The following is a 16,400-nucleotide window of genomic DNA, read 5'->3' on the forward strand; positions in this document are numbered from 1 at the left end:
CCGATGGATATCCTTACAAGCTCAGATGTCCTTGAGAGGAACTATTAAACGGGATGACTTTGGGGAATAACTTTGTTTATTTTTCTTTCAGATGATGACAGAGTGAAATATGGAAACGCTTCTTAGTTTAGGTAAGGATCTTCTTTTATTGATAAATTTTAAGAATTTATTACTTATAGAATTAGGTAATTCTTATAAGTGTTGAAGAAATATCTCGGTGAAGGTCATTTATAGGTCAGAGGGAATCAGCTGATGAGGAGAGGGTCTGGACGCCGTGACCTTGCCTATGTAGCTAAAGCCACCAGTCAGAGAATAGAAGAGATTCCAGCTCTTAACAATACATTAAACTTAATAATTTTTCTTACATACTTTTTTTTTTTTTTAAATAAGAGCACATCACACGAGCTATAGATTGCTTATATTACTTCCATCGATTAAAGCACTCACTATATATTATATTATATTAAATTCTCACCAATGAGCTAAGCAACGAGACTTACTTTTCTAGCACACTAAAACACGCAAGCACTTCACAAACGACAACACGTTCCACAAACACTAAAGATTTACTTTATTTTCTAACTTATTTCTCACTAGAAAACACTTAACGCTCTCACTTTAACGCTCTAATAAACTAAAATTACCTCCATCTGCTGCACTATCACAACAATAAACACCAAAGTTTGGAAGAATCTAGCAAACAAACTTTACCGAACAGAAGAGCATCAAACAGCATAAATTTTGCACTGAACACGGCACCCACTGACTGAGGCGCCTGTCTTGAAAAAAGCTCTGACGTCAGATCCAGAGGGGGCGTGGCTATTTCGCTCCCACGTTATGACTGGCTGTGACGTCACTTACTCATTATCCCGTCACTGAGCAGGTAGATCTAATGTGTACAGGTGTGCCTAAGTATTATCCACTGATCTGAGCGCTGGCACGCGATCTCCACATCTGAAAGTGAAAAGAAATAGAAAAGTTAACATCACAAGTTATACAACCCTTAACTTTTCCTGACAAGATTGATGAAACATAGAATGATTATACTTATGCTAATGTGGCTATCAGTATGGCATAGCAGTTGGTAGAGTCATCGTAAATAAATACAAGTGTACTGCAGAGTATGTGACAAGTGTGCCAATCCGTTTCTGTAAGTGGTACCTGGCTCATACAGACCCCAGAACAGGTAAAAACAGCCAAAGCTTCATCAATGGTTGCGTAAATATGTCATTCTTGTTTGGTGTACTATACACGTACAAGTGCTTAACGGTTTCTTGAGCTTTCACTAGACGCAAGTTTCAAAATTCCAAATTTAAATGTACGAATATCAGAAACTGTTTCAAGATTTCAAATCTAAATGTACGAATGCCAAGAATAGTTTCAAAATTTCCATTTTAAATGCACGAATATCAAGAATGGTTTCAAAATTTCAAATCTAAATGTACAAATATCGTGATTGGTTTCAAAATTTCAAATTCAACTGTACGAATATCATGAATGGTTTCAAAACTTCAAATTCAAATGTTCCAATATCATGAATAGTTTCAAAATCTAAAATTTAAATGTACGAATATCATAAATGGTTTCAAAATTTCAAATTTAAATATAAGAATATCATGAATGGTTTTAAAATTTCAAATCTAAATATACAAATACCATGGATGGTTACATTTAACCTTGAGCCATAGTCTCTCTCTCTCTCTCTCTCTCTCTCTCTCTCTCTCTCTCTCTCTCTCTCTCTCTCAAGATTTGTATGCTAATAGATATGAGAGATGGAGTGTATGTGTCCGAATCCATATCATAAGCGCATTTTCCTTCTTATATGCTTTTGTTCCCGCTTTTCTATGTTAAAGTAAATTGTGTGTATATTACCACTGTGAATAGCTGTTAGCATATATTTTCACTAAGGAACGCCATTAATACATAATTGAACAAAAGGTAATAGAATAAAAGCAAAAGTTAAACATTTTCTGAAATTATTTTAACGAAAAAAAAAATTTCATCAAAAACTAGAAAAATCAAAATCACTCCGAGAGTGCAGACCTCCGCTAGGGTTAAAGTTAGGGTTAATTCGGTCGACCTTTTTACTCGATCTTGACCTTGACCTCTGACCTAGGACTTTAAAAATTGAATCACTTCCACGTCTCAACATAACAACTAATTCCTGAAAGTTTCACTACTCTGTGAGTAAAATTGTGACCTGGAAGTTGTATAAAATAGAAATAAACAAACAAGCAAACAGAGGCGAAAACATAACCTCCTCCCACCTAATTTCGCGAAGGTAAAAAAAAAAAGAAAAAAAAAGAAAAAAAAAAAAAAACTATAATTCGATTGTAGTTCTCCAAACAAACACTTGAATGAGAATTTCCCTCGAAGAGTCGGTGTCAGTAACTACAAATTCACTTTATTAATACGAATATATTAATGACAACAGCAAACACCGGTTTTAGAGGATCATATTTTTAGCTTCTTTCGCTACGTCTATACATTGACAAATCGCGAGAGATGTGCTAAACATCTGCTAGCTGCTTAATCAATGGCTGTGACTCATTTCAAATTGACCGAAATAGTAAAAGACTGATAAAATTTCGATTTTCAAACAGAAAAAATAAAATTCTTTGCTGATGTACTGTCTGTAATCACTCTTGTCCTAGCAAAATTTCGCTTTTTATACAAAGAAAAGAAACTACTTTCTTTACAGATGTATAAAATCCTTTTTCTGTCCTGGCAAAATTTCGCTCTTTAAAAAAAATCTTTCTTTGAAGATGTATAAAATCCTTCTTATGGCAAAATTTCGCTCTTCATAAAAAAACCTTTCTTTGTAGATGTATAAAATCCTTATTAAATCAAAATTTCTCTCTTCATACAAATAAAAATACACATTTTCTTTGCAGACGTATAGAATCCTTTCTGCCTTAGCAAAATTTCGCTCTTCATAAAAAAAACCTTTCTTTGCAGATGTATAAAATCCTTATTAAGGCAAAATTTCGTTCTTCATACCAATAAAAATACACATTTTCTTTGCAGATTTATAAAAGCCTTATTGTCTTGGCAAAATTTCGCTCTTCATAGAAGTTAAAAACTATTTTCTTTGAAGATGTATAAAATAATTTCTGGAAAATGTATAAAATGCTTCTAGTCATAGCAAAATTTCGCTCTTCATAAAAGGAATTTTTTTTAAACAGATGTATAAAATCACTTGTTCTGGCCAAATTTCGCTCTCCATAAAAGTAAAAAAACTATTTTCTTTGCAGATGTATAAAATCACTTGTTCTCACAAAATTCCACTCTTCATAACAGGCAAAGAAAACCATTTTCTTTACAGATGTATAAATAACTCGTCCATATTATGCCAAAATTGAAAGACAACCCCCATCTCATTCCGCTTCAGAAATGAAAAAAAAAAAAAAAAAAAAATAATAATCAAAAGGACATCTTGTACAGTCCAAGTAATATCATTTGCCTGCCATAGCAATAACGGGCGAAATGGGGTCCTTTCTAAAGAGGAACGCTCACCTTACCTCATTCAAGAAGATTCACTTGCTAGGCTGATAATCCTCTTCTAAATGGTAGTAGGTTGGCCTGGGCACCAGCTACCCGCTGAGATACTACCGCTAGAGAGTTATGGGGTCTTTAGTCTGGCCAGACAGTACTACATTGGTTCTTTCTCTCTGGCTACAGTTCATTTTCCCTTTGCTTACACTCATACACAGAATAGTCTGGTCTATTCTTTGCATATTCTCCTCTGTCCTCATACACCTGACAACACAGATTGCAAAACAATTCTTCTTCACTCAAGGGGTTACTGCACTGTAATTATTCAGTGGCCACTTTCCTTTTGGTAAGGGTAAAAGAGACTCTTTAGCTATGGTAAGCAGCTCTTCTAGGAAAAAGACACTCCAAAATCAAACCATTGTTCTCTAGTCTTGGCTAGTGCCATAGCCTCTCTACCATGGTCTTCCACTGTCTTGGGTTAGAGTTCTCTTTCTTGAGGGTACACTCGAGCACATTATTCTCTCTTATTTCTCTTCCTCTTGTTTTGTTAAATTTTTCATAGTTAATAAAGGAGATATTTATTTCAATGTTGTTTCCCTTTTTAAAATACTTTTTCCTTTTTTCCTTTCCTCACTGGGCTATTTTCCTCGTTGGAACCCCTGGGCTTATAGCATACTGCTTTTCCAACTAGGATTGTAGCTTAGCAAGTAATAATAATAATAAAAAATGAAGACCTGGTTTCTATGAGAAGAATTAATCGCTCTATTAATGTACTAGAATAACTAGATACTAATACAATAATAGTCACTTGCTCTACTAATATATTAACTACTAATACAATTAAGGCAGCTCACTGTTATTTCTATCTTTTAAATCTAACCAGAAAATCGGTTGAAAAACAAAAAAAAAGTTGTCAGAACACGGACCTGTAATAAAGTCAATGTAGCCATGATTAATTGATTGAGCAAACTGAGAGGACCCGTGTTAACGGTAATAGTTCCTTCTACTACTACTACTACTACTACTACTACTACTACTATATGGCAATAATCGTTGTCTTCTCTGTTCTAGTGAGTAGGCCACTTTTAGAAGAGTATCATCGCTGAATATATAAATTTATACATATATATATATATATATATATATATATATATATATATATATATATATATATATATATATATATATATATATATATATATATATATAAATATACACGGTAAACAATGAGTAAGATATATTAATGTTTCACCCGAGATAATCCATCTTCTTTAATTCCCATACTTTCGTTAAACTAATAACGAAACAAACAAAAATTACAAAATTTAAAAATATTACAAAATCACAAAAAGAAAAAAAATTGAATTTAGAAAACGGGGTCAGCATTTGAAGGGAAACCCTTTATCTGTCCTTCAGTTTGACAATGAATGTTTAAATGATGATAATTTCTACCTCCAAATTCCAGTCTTTACATAAAAAAGAACAAACGAAGAATTACGAATAAAAAAGGGGAATAGGAAAGAGAAATTATGAGAGAAAGGGACAAAATTATTTCGATGAAAAAGAAAATTGAGAAGGATAAAGCGAAAGATGGGAGAGAGAAAGCAAATGATGATTATTATGCAATGTTTTTACTTATTGCGATATTCAGTAAGAAGAATAAAAAGAAGGGGAAGATGTATAAAAGAAGAGAGAAAAAAAAAGAAAAATAACACGTGGAAACAAATATCAAGAGACAAAACAGGGATATCATTGTCAAAAATCAGATAGTAAAAGAAGATAAAATATAAAAAAGGCTAAACTGGAAAGTGGGGAAATAATGAACATGGTGATAAGAATAATAATAGGAGAGATAAATTTGAAAATAAGATGTTGAAAGGAAAGTAAAATGGATTGAAATTTCACTTTCAAAGACGTGTAGATAACCTAAGGAGTATATATATATATATATATATATATATATATATATATATATATATATATATATATATATATATATATATGTGTTGAACAAGAGATGGTAATAGGTGCTAGCTTCTTTAAAAAGAAAGATAAGAATAAGTATACGTGGGTAAGAGTGGCAAATGGAAGAGTAGTAGAAAGGGCATTAATGGATTATGTGTTGGTAACTAAAAGAATGTTTGGAAGATTGAAAGACGTGCACGTGTTTAGGGGTATGGCTAACGGTATGTCTGATCATTTTTTGGTGGAAGGAAAATTAGTTGTAGCAAAAGAGTGGGGGAATAGAGTAGGTGGATGTAAAAGGGAGGTAGTGAGGATTGAAGAGCTAATAAAACCGGGGGTAAAAAGTAAATATCAGGAAAGGTTGAAAATGGCATATGATGAGGTGAGAGTAAGAGAAACTGGTAATTTAGAGGAGGAATGGAAGTTAGTAAAAGAAAATTTTGTTGGGATTGCAAGTGATGTATGTGGCAAGAAGGTTGTTGGAGGCAGCATGAGGAAGGGCAGTGAATGGTGGAATGAAGGAGTGAAGGTGAAAGTGGAAGAGAAAAAGAGGGCTTTTGAAGAATGGCTGCAGAGTAATAGTATAGAGAAGTATGAAAAATATAGAGAGAAAAAGGTGGAAGTAAAGCGCAAGGTACGTGAGGCAAAGAGGGCAGCTGACCTGAGGTGGGGTCAGGGATTGGGTCAGTCATATGAAGAGAATAAGAAGAAGTTTTGGAAAGAAGTGAAGAGAGTAAGGAAGGCCGGCGCAAGAATTGAAGAGACAGTGAAAGATGGAAATGGAAGGTTGTTAAAAGGAGAGGAGGCAAGGAAAAGGTGGGCGGAATATTTTGAAAGTTTGCTGAATGTTGAGGATAATAGGGAGGCAGATATAATTGCTGTTCCAGGTGTTGAGGTGCCAGTGATGGGAGGTGAGAATGAGAGAGAGATAACAATAGAGGAAGTGAAGAGAGCACTAGATGAAACGAGAGTAGGAAAAGCATCTGGTATGGACGGTGTGAAAGCTGAGATGTTGAAGGAAGGGGGTGTGACTGTACTTGAATGGTTGGTGAGATTGTTTAATATGTGTTTTGTGTTGTCAATGGTACCAGTAGATTGGGTTTGTGCATGTATTGTACCACTATATAAGGGTAAGGGAGATGTGCATGAGTGTTGTAATTCAAGAGGTATTAGTTTGTTGAGTGTAGTTGGAAAAGTGTATGGTAGAGTACTGATTAATAGGATTAAGGATAAAACAGAGAATGCAATCTTGGAAGTACAGGGTGGTTTTAGAAGAGGTAGGGGTTGTATGAATCAGATTTTTACAGTTAGGCAGATATGCGAGAAATATTTAGCAAAAGGTAAGGAGGTGTATGTTGCGTTTATGGATCTGGAGAAAGCATATGATAGAGTTGATAGGGAAGCAATGTGGGATGTGATGAGGTTATATGGAGTTGGTGGAAGGTTGTTGCAAGCAGTGAAAAGTTTATACAAAGGTAGTAAAGCATGTGTTAGAATAGGAAATGAAGTGAGTGATTGGTTTCCGGTGAGAGTGGGGCTGAGACAGGGATGTGTGATGTCGCCGTGGTTGTTTAACTTGTATGTTGATGGAGTGGTGAGAGAGGTGAATGCTCGAGTGCTTGGACGAGGATTAAAACTGGTAGGCGAGAATGACCATGAATGGGAGGTAAATCAGTTGTTGTTTGCAGATGATACTGTACTGGTAGCAGACACAGAAGAGAAGCTTGACCGACTAGTGACAGAATTTGGAAGGGTGTGTGAGAGAAGGAAGTTGAGAGTTAATGTGGGTAAGAGTAAGGTTATGAGATGTACGAGAAGGGAAGGTGGTGCAAGGTTGAATGTCATGTTGAATGGAGAGTTACTTGAGGAGGTGGATCAGTTTAAGTACTTGGGGTCTATTGTTGCAGCAAATGGTGGAGTGGAAGCAGATGTACGTCAGAGAGTGAATGAAGGTTGCAAAGTGTTGGGGGCAGTTAAGGGAGTAGTAAAAAATAGAGGGTTGGGCATGAATGTAAAGAGAGTTCTATATGAGAAAGTGATTGTACCAACTGTGATGTATGGATCGGAGTCGTGGGGAATGAAAGTGATGGAGAGACAGAAATTGAATGTGTTTGAGATGAAGTGTCTGAGGAGTATGGCTGGTGTATCTCGAGTAGATAGGGTTAGGAACGAAGTGGTGAGGGAGAGAACGGGTGTAAGAAATGAGTTAGCGGCTAGAGTGGATATGAATGTGTTGAGGTGGTTTGGCCATGTTGAGAGAATGGAAAATGGTTGTCTGCTAAAGAAGGTGATGAATGCAAGAGTTGATGGGAGAAGTACAAGAGGAAGGCCAAGGTTTGGGTGGATGGATGGTGTGAAGAAAGCTCTTGGTGATAGGAGGATAGATGTGAGAGAGGCAAGAGAGCGTGCTAGAAATAGGAATGAATGGCGAGCGATTGTGACGCAGTTCCAGTAGGCCCTGCTGCTTCCTCCGGGGCCTTAGAGACCGCGGAGGTAGCAGCAGTAGGGGAGTCAGCATTATGAAGCTTCATCTGTGGTGGAAATGTGGGAGGTTGGGCTGTGGCACCCTAGCAGTACCAGGTGAACTCGGTTGGGTCCCTGATTAGGCTGAAGGAACATAGAGAGTAGAGGTCTCCTTTTTGTTTTGTTTCATTGTTGGTGTCGGCTACCCCCCAAAATTGGGGGAAGTGCCTTGGTATATAGATAGATATAATATATATATATATACATATATATATATACATATATATATACATATACTGTATATATGTATATATATATATAATGTATATATAGATAGATAGATAGATAGATATAAATAGATAGATAGATAGTATAAAAGTATATATAATTACACGTGTATATATATATATATATATATATATATATATATATATATATATATATATATATATATATAGAGAGAGAGAGAGAGAGAGAGAGAGAGAGAGAGAGAGAGAGAGAGAGAGAGAGAGAGGTATATGTACATATATATGTATATATGTGTACATATATATAAATAAATAAATATATATATATATATATATATATATATATATATATATATATATATATATATTACACACATATATATATGTGTATGTATATATGTATAAGTAATTACACGTAGGCCTAAATATACGTGTTTATATATATATATATATATATATATATATAATACAATATATATATATATATACATATACATATATTTATATATACATATATATATATATATATAATATATATATATATATATATAATATATATATATATATATACTGTACATATATATAGGTTACAGTATCTGGAGAGAGAGAGAGAGAGAGAGAGAGAGAGAGAGAGAGAGAGAGAGAGAGAGAGAGTTTATAAACAAATGTGTCGTGACTCATCCTCCCAGTTCCTTCCTTGCTCCTCTTCAACTCCGTTGTGCACGCACGCACCCTTCTACCATATTTGCCTTTTCTCTAGTAAACCCTGATCAAGGTCTATAGACCTTGACGCTGACCTTGACTCTCCCCAACCCTCCTCAGACAGTCGGAGGTGTTCTCAAGTTACCTGGTTCTTTCTACCTGTTCCATCATCGTTCTCTCTTATCTACTCTTGCTTGAGGGTACACTCGGACACACTATTCTATCTAATTTCTCTTCCTCTTGTTTTCTTAAAGTTTTTATAGTTTATATAGGAGATATTAATTTTAATGTTGTTATTCTTCTTAAACTATTTTATTTTTCCTTGTTTCCTTTCCTCACTGGGCTATTTACCCTGTTGGGGTGCCTGGGCTTATAGCATCCTGCTTTTCCAACTAGGGTTGTAGCTTAGCAAGTAATAATAATAATAATAATAATAATAATAATAATAATAATAATAATAATAATAATAATAATAGTAATAATATTCTTCCATTTACCATCCATTATCTCTTCTGCTGACATCCACTGATCTCACCAGTTTCCATGATTTCTTTTTATGGGTTAGTTATTCAAAGTCTATTTGTATATTTGAATTTATTCATTTTCATTTCATATTAATTTATCCATTATTCATTTAAATTGAACACATTATCACATTGTGTATAGTAGTCTCTCTCTCTCTCTCTCTCTCTCTCTCTCTCTCTCTCTCTCTCTCTCTCTCTCTCTCTCAGACTAAAAAATTTTCTTTAGAGTTTAAATATTCATGGATCTGAATCTAAAGCAATCTAACATTAATAATCATCAAACTGTCCATTCACTGCCATTTTAACATTGGGGATATATAGGGAATATCTATTTTAATGCTGTTACTGTTCTTAGAATATTTTATTATTTTATTTTTCCTTGTTTCTTTTCCTCACTGGGCTATTTTCCCTCTTGGAGCCCCTGGGCTTATAGCATCCTGCTTTTCCAACTAGGGTTGTAGCTTAGCAATTATTATTATTAATAATAATAATAGTAATAAAAATAATAATAATAATAATAATAATAATAATAATAATAAACACTGCTTATGCGACGTAATACAGTCACCCTTATTGGCATAGGCCAAGGTCTATTCAGATACTCCATACTCTATAAAAGTAGTTTTTCCTTTAACATTCGGCGTTTAAATCCAAGACCATTGTAGTGTATATTCGGACTGCTTTTATTTTTTTTTCCGACTTAGCTAAACACGCCTAGCATCTTTTCAATGTAAGTCCCAACCTTTAAGAAACTGTTTTAAGAATCCTTCTCGAACCACAACGAACGCTCTGCTGAATATTTCTCTAGTGAAGATTGAATCATAAATTCCATCTTCTGAGTTGTTCAATCCAATAATTTCCCATCTTTCCATCAAAGACATTTTCCAAGTTGCCTCCCTACTTTCTGATTGGGAAAATAATTCACGAGTCTCCACTTCTTCAAGCGTCCATTATTTTTTCGTTTAAGTTGCCATTTTATTTTTCCCTCTGGCTCTCCCATTATCTTTGATCTTACAAACGAGTATCTTGGGTTTATTAACTACTTTATAGTTTTAAAGGCCACTCGTGAATGGCAGAGGCAAGGGACAGTGATATTGCCCTAGCAAGCAGGACAAGGCCCAAGCACCCTCTCCACCCAAGCTAGGACCAGAGAGGGCCAGGTAATGGCTGCTGATGACTCAGCAGGTAGACCTATAGGTTCCTCCAAACCCCCATCCTTAGCTCATAAGGATGGTTAGGTTGCAGACACTAGACGAACTAACGCGTTTGACCAGGACTCGAACCGCAGTCTGGCGAGTGTTTCGCAGAGATGTTTTCACTATACCACTCTTTTTTTTTTCATACATGTTATGGTTTCCTAGGTTAGTACTGATCTAATGTCTAAAGTGATCTCGTAATGTTTTCCTCATAAATATTAATTGATTTATGTAATTTTAGTCTTTTGGAAGCGTTTTAAACGTTATAGATGCATTTAGAGCAATGATCTGGAAATGTTTTGAACGTTTTTCTATACCCTGCAAAATATAGTTCCTATTACATCTGCAAAGTTATTATCCACGTAACATTTTTTCAGACTATTTCCAATTCGGATCCTAGGCTTGTAGAGGTAATTGCATACGAAAAAAAAAGAGAAAACCTTGTGGTTATCTGGTAAATGTGACTAGTAAATTCTGCATATCATCTAATTATAATTATGCTATAAATTTTGTGACAAAATGGTTAGTCTTCCATGAAAAAAAAAATATATATATATACACACACACACATATATATATATATATATATATACATACATATATATATTATATATATATATATCATTGCTCCTCAAACAAAAAATAAGTCCCTTTTAATAATAATAATAATAATAATAATAATAATAATAATAAACAACCTTCAAGAAACAACAGAACAGGATTGTTTTATTTCATATGTTCATCCATGAACTCTTCTCCTGTTTACTCTAATTTACCTGAATGAATTATATATATATATATATATATATACACATATACATATATATATATATATATATATATATTTATATCACGGTGAAGGGTAGATGAAGATGGTGGAGATGGTTTGCGCATGTTCTTCACATTCCCTAAGAGATTAGTTCTCCAAACTTTCGAAGCACTAGAAGAGTTAGAAGACCCAGGCCTACATGGCTGAGGACTATGAAACATGTAGTAGGAGATGTTGAGTGGAGAAGTATTGATTTAAAAGGTCATGATAGAGACGACTGACAAAATCTAACTGAGGCCCTTTGCGTCACTAGTCGGAGGAGGAGATGATGATGATGAATATTCTATACTGTATTAGGCATGTAGTGGCCAGAAAAAAATGAATCAAAACATTGAATTAGTAATCATACAATACAAACTAATAAGGCATAGTTACACATAATGATATGCAAGAAAAGTGTAAAATAAAGGAGTAACAAACGCTTAATACGTAATATCTACATGCAACTCGGAAATCATAATTAGAAGCGTTGAAAATGGAACATAAATAAAATGGCAAACATTTAGCACACCTACCTAAGAATTTACAGGAAAAAATTGTGTAATCTGAGAATATTTCTAATATATATCCGTTAAACTTTTGCAGAAAAATGTAAATATAAGTATTAATGATAAAAAATGAGAACTGAAGAAGATAGGTGAAGTATGTACCTCAGATGGAAAAAAAAAAAAAAAAAAACATTCAAGTTGTTCTACGTTCTATCTCTTGGCCTCCATGTGTTTCCATATTGACAGCTGGGAAGATAGGTGGCTAAGACCAGGAGCGATACATTTACAACTTTTCCATAAGGCTAAAATCAGAGGCTACAACACAACTTGCACTCACTGCAACAGCTTACACATTGTTTACAACGCTTCTATAATGCTCAAATCACTGGCAGTTCTTTCTACAGACAGCCTCTACAACGTTTACAACGCTTCAAGAAGGATAAAATCACTTGCAACAACACCACAATAATGATAATAATTTCAATGATTATAAAAATACTTATAATAATTTAATAATAATAATAATAATAGCTCTAAAATTGATGAAATTAGTAAAGCAAAACTGAGAGGAATTGTCCTTCGAACATAGTAAGTTTTCCATGAACAGTTCATGCAATATAACCTTTCAAATCTAGTGTCTAGCCTCCAAAATGGCAGGATTATTCCAGATGAATCCAAAAAATGATTTTTTTAGACATTTTGATAACTATCTGAGTCTAGATCTAACTCTAAAATACTTCCAGGATCTGTTCGAATGACATGAGAGCCCTATAAAACTCTCTCTCCGAAACTTTGTCAGCAATATTTATCTAAACATTGAAATAAAATACACGAAATCTCCCACAATGAAACAAACAAACAAACGACAAAACACCTTTCATAGGAAACTAATTGGAAACAACGTAACTTCAATAAAACTCAAAACTAACTTCAAGATTTTATCTCTAGATGGCGCATGTGGGCCATAACCTACAATTCAAGGCAAGGAGCTTTTAAAAGGTAAACTTTTGAAGGGAAAACTTTAGAGTAAATAACAGAGAGAGAGAGAGAGAGAGAGAGAGAGAGAGAGAGAGAGGGGGGGGCAGAAAAAACCGAATCTTACTTTTACGGCTTTGGATTCCAGAGAGAGAGAGAGAGAGAGGAGCAGATAAAACCGAATGTTCAGTTCTTCTACGGCTTTGGATTCCAGAGAGAGAGAGAGAGAGAGAGAGAGAGAGAGAGAGAGCATATAAAACCGAATGTTCAGTTCTTCTACGGCTTTGGATTCCAGAGAGAGAGAGAGAGAGAGAGAGAGAGAGAGAGAGGAGCAGATAAAACCGAATGTTCAGTTCTTCTACGGCTTTGGATTCCAGAGAGAGAGAGAGAGAGAGAGAGAGAGAGAGAGAGAGCATATAAAACCGAATGTTCAGTTCTTCTACGGCTTTGGATTCCAGAGAGAGAGAGAGAGAGAAGAGAGAGAGAGAGAGAGAAGCATATAAAACCGAATGTTCAGTTCTTCTACGGCTTTGGATTCCAGAGAGAGAGAGAGAGAGAGAGAGAGAGAGGGGAGCAGATAAAACCGAATGTTCAGTTCTTCTACGGCTTTGGATTCCAGAGAGAGAGAGAGAGAGAGAGAGAGAGAGAGAGGGGAGCAGATAAAACCGAATGTTCAGTTCTTCTACGGCTTTGGATTCCAGAGAGAGAGAGAGAGAGAGAGAGAGAGAGAGAGAGAGAGGGGAGCAGATAAAACCGAATGTTCAGTTCTTCTACGGCTTTGGATTCCAGAGAGAGAGAGAGAGACAGAGAGAGAGAGAGAGAGAGGGGGGGGGGGATCTGGAGGCTGGAATATGTCTGGATGCTCTTTTGAGTTTCCCTTCCGGCCAATCATGGAATAAAAGAGTTCTAAATGGCGCAGTGGTCACTCGACATGGCGAAAGTTTGGTTGGCTCTTTCTTCCAGGAAACAAGAAAATGGTATATAATCAGTGAAAAATAAAAAATACAAGACTGATAAATATCAATCGCAAAAGAGAAAATGGTATATGTTAAAAAAAAAAAAGATATATATTAATCGCACAACAGAGAAAATGGTATATACTAAAAAAAAAAAAAAAAAAAAATTGATAATTATTCATCGCAAAACAGAAAATGATTTATAATCGCCCAAAATTAAAAAAACCGAGATTGATAAACATGCTTCAGGATAAACCACATGTGTCTGACAAGCCTAAAGTTTAAGGACTACTTCTAGGATAATATTATGGTTATGAACCCTTTAAAAGTAGGATATTATGTCCACTAAATGTCCAATGACCCTCGTCTCCTGAGGTCAGACAAAAAAGATATTTCCAATACAAAGATAAAATATCTGATTTTCTGCTTATAATGATAATGCCAGTTAGCATCTTTTAAAGCTTGTTGGATGTCTGAAACAAAAATAATTATATCTTCGCCACTCTTAATGTGAAAGTCACTAATTTGCCTGGGTATGAGAAAATGTATTGAGAAGAGTGAATCAAGAGAGGGCACTTCTCAAATTGGAAAGGAGGGTGAAGATGGTAAAGGCATTGAGAAGGGTGAATCAAGAGAGGGAACTTCTCAAATTGGTAAGGAGGGTGAAGATGGTAAAGGCATTGAGAAGAGTAAATCAAGAGAGGGCACTTCTCAAATTGGTAAGGAGGATGAAGATGGTAAAGGCATTGAGAAGAGTAAATCAAGAAAGGGCACTTCTCAAATTGGTAAGGAGGATGAAGATGGTAAAGGCATTGAGAAGAGTAAATCAAGAGAGGGCACTTCTCAAATTGGTAAGGAGGGTGAAGATGGTAAAGGCATTGAGAAGAGTGAATCAAGAGAGGGCACTTCTCAAATTGGTAAGGAGGATGAAGATGGTAAAGGCATTGAGAAGAGTAAATCAAGAGAGGGCACTTCTCAAATTGGTAAGGAGGATGAAGATGGTAAAGGCAATGAGAAGAGTAAATCAAGAGAGGGCACTTCTCAAATTGGTAAGGAGGATGAAGATGGTAAAGGCATTGAGAAGGGTGAATCAAGAGAGGGAACTTCTCAAATTGGTAAGGAGGGTGAAGATGGTAAAGGCATTGAGAAGGGTGAATCAAGAGAGGGAACTTCTCAAATTGGTAAGGAGGGTGAAGATGGTAAAGGCATTAAGAAGAGTGAATCAAGAGAGGGCACTTCTCAAATTGGTAAGGAGGGTGAAGATGGTAAAAGTATTGAGAAGAGTGAATCAAGAAAGGGAACTTCTCAAATTGGTAAGGAGGGTGAAGATGGTAAAGGCATTGAGAAGGGTGAATCAAGAGAGGGAACTTCTCAAATTGGTAAGGAGGGTGAAGATGGTAAAGGCATTAAGAAGAGTGAATCAAAAGAGGACACTTCTCAAATTGGTAAGGAGGGTGAAGATGGTAAAGGTATTGAGAAGAGTGAATCGAGAGAGGGAACTTCTCAAATTGGTAAGGAGGGTGAAGATGGTAAAGGTATTGAGAAGGGTGAATCAAGAGAGGGAACTTCTCAAATTGGTAAGGAGGGTGAAGATGGTAAAGGCATTGAGAAGAGTAAATCAAGAGAGGGCACTTCTCAAATTGGTAAGGAGGATGAAGATGGTAAAGGCATTGAGAAGAGTAAATCAAGAGAGGGCACTTCTCAAATTGGTAAGGAGGATGAAGATGGTAAAGGCATTGAGAAGAGTAAATCAAGAGAGGGCACTTCTCAAATTGGTCAGGAGGGTGAAGATGGTAAAGGCATTGAGAAGAGTGAATCAAGAGAGGGCACTTCTCAAATTGGTAAGGAGGATGAAGATGGTAAAGGCATTGAGAAGAGTAAATCAAGAGAGGGCACTTCTCAAATTGGTAAGGAGGATGAAGATGGTAAAGGCAATGAGAAGAGTAAATCAAGAGAGGGCACTTCTCAAATTGGTAGGGAGGGTGAAGATGGTAAAAGTATTGAGAAGAGTGAATCAAGAAAGGGAACTTCTCAAATTGGTAAGGAGGGTGAAGATGGTAAAGGCATTGAGAAGGGTGAATCAAGAGAGGGAACTTCTCAAATTGGTAAGGAGGGTGAAGATGGTAAAGGCATTAAGAAGAGTGAATCAAAAGAGGACACTTCTCAAATTGGTAAGGAGGGTGAAGATGGTAAAAGTATTGAGAAGAGTGAATCAAGAAAGGGAACTTCTCAAATTGGTAAGGAGGGTGAAGATGGTAAAGGCATTGAGAAGGGTGAATCAAGAGAGGGAACTTCTCAAATTGGTAAGGAGGGTGAAGATGGTAAAGGCATTAAGAAGAGTGAATCAAAAGAGGACACTTCTCAAATTGGTAAGGAGGGTGAAGATGGTAAAGGTATTGAGAAGAGTGAATCGAGAGAGGGAACTTCTCAAATTGGTAAGGAGGGTGAAGATGGTAAAGGTATTGAGAAGGGTGAATCAAGAGAGGGCACTTCTGAAATTGGTAAGGAGGGTGAAGATGGTAAAGGTATTGAGAAGAGTGAATCGAGAGAGGGAACTTT

At 35.6% G+C, this 16,400-nt stretch overlaps 1 long non-coding RNA gene across 2 annotated transcripts in view; it reads right to left on the bottom strand.

Annotated features, from left to right (window-relative positions):
* LOC137644811 (uncharacterized) overlaps window positions 1–16,400 on the bottom strand; it is a 790,433-nt gene that overhangs the window by 519,112 nt on the left and 254,921 nt on the right. Inside the window, exon 2 of one of the 2 annotated variants that reach the window (XR_011045193.1) lies at window positions 501–954. This is a non-coding gene — a long non-coding RNA (uncharacterized lncRNA). Of the gene's footprint in view, window positions 955–16,400 lie in introns of both variants that reach the window. The other variant, XR_011045192.1, reaches the window with a different exon arrangement.

This window comes from Palaemon carinicauda, chromosome 8 (genome assembly GCF_036898095.1).
Source record: "Palaemon carinicauda isolate YSFRI2023 chromosome 8, ASM3689809v2, whole genome shotgun sequence".
Classification (NCBI taxonomy): Eukaryota; Metazoa; Arthropoda; class Malacostraca; order Decapoda; family Palaemonidae; genus Palaemon; species Palaemon carinicauda.